We start from the raw sequence: 1,244 nt of genomic DNA, 5'->3' as shown, positions 1-1,244 counted from the left end.
TTCTCTAATGCAACAGAATTGCAAGTTCCATGGACTTCCATTGGAAGATCCTCATCAGTTTTTAGCTGAGTTCTTGCAAATCTGTGACACTGTCAAGACTAAGGGGGTTGACCCTGAGGTCTACAGACTTATGCTATTCCCTTTTGCTGTAAGAGACAGAGCTAGGACATGGTTGGACTCTCAACCTAAAGAAAGCCTGGACTCTTGGGAAAAGCTAGTCAATGCCTTCTTAGCAAAGTTCTTTCCACCTCAAAAATTGAGTAAGCTTAGAGTGGAAGTCCAAACCTTCAGACAGAAGGAAGGAGAATCCCTCTATGAAGCTTGGGAAAGATACAAACAATTAATCAGAAAGTGTCCTTCTGATATGCTTTCTGAATGGAGCATCATAGGTATTTTCTATGATGGTCTCTCTGAACTGTCCAAGATGTCTTTGGATAGCTCTGCTGGAGGCTCTCTTCATCTGAAGAAGACGCCTACAGAAGCTCAAGAGCTAATTGAAATGGTTGCAAATAACCAATTCATGTACACTTCTGAAAGAAATCCTGTGAACAATGGGACTAGTCAGAAGAAAGGAGTTCTTGAGATTGACACTCTGAATGCCATATTGGCTCAGAACAAAATATTGACCCAACAAGTCAATATGATTTCTCAAAGTCTGTCTGGAATGCAAAATGCACCAAGCAGTACTAAAGAAGCTTCATCTGAGGAAGAAGCTTATGATCCTGAGAACCCTTCAATGGAAGAGGTGAATTACATGGGAGAACCCTATGGAAACACCTATAATTCTTCATGGAGAAATCATCCAAATTTCTCATGGAAGGATCAACAGAGACCTCAACAAGGTTTCAACAATAATAATGGTGGAAGAAACAGGTTTAGCAATAGCAAGCCTTTTCCATCATCTTCTCAGCAACAGACAGAGAGTTCTAAGCAGAATACCTCTGACTTAGCAACCATGGTCTCTGATCTAATCAAAACCACTCAAAGTTTCATGACTGAAACAAGGTCCTCCATTAGAAACTTGGAGGCATAAGTGGGTCAGCTGAGCAAGAAAATTACTGAACTCCCTCCTAGTACTCTTCCAAGCAATACAGAAGAAAATCCAAAAGGAGAGTGCAAGGCCATCAACATGGCCGAATTTTGGGAGGAAGGAGAGGCAGTGAACGCCACTGAGGAAGACCTCAATGGACGTCCACTGGCCTCCAATGAGTTCCCCAATGAGGAACCATGGGAGTCTGAGGCTC

At 42.4% G+C, this 1,244-nt stretch overlaps 1 non-coding gene across 1 annotated transcript; it reads right to left on the bottom strand.

Annotated features, from left to right (window-relative positions):
* Positions 1-262: 262 nt before the first annotated feature.
* Positions 263-370, bottom strand: LOC112716289 (small nucleolar RNA R71). The gene has a single exon (XR_003160264.1). It is a non-coding gene; the product is annotated as a small nucleolar RNA R71 (small nucleolar RNA).
* Positions 371-1,244: the final 874 nt, after the last annotated feature.

The sequence above is a fragment of the Arachis hypogaea genome, chromosome 1 (assembly GCF_003086295.3).
Source record: "Arachis hypogaea cultivar Tifrunner chromosome 1, arahy.Tifrunner.gnm2.J5K5, whole genome shotgun sequence".
NCBI lineage: Eukaryota > Viridiplantae > Streptophyta > Magnoliopsida > Fabales > Fabaceae > Arachis > Arachis hypogaea.
This window is presented reverse-complemented; position numbering and strand designations above follow the sequence as displayed.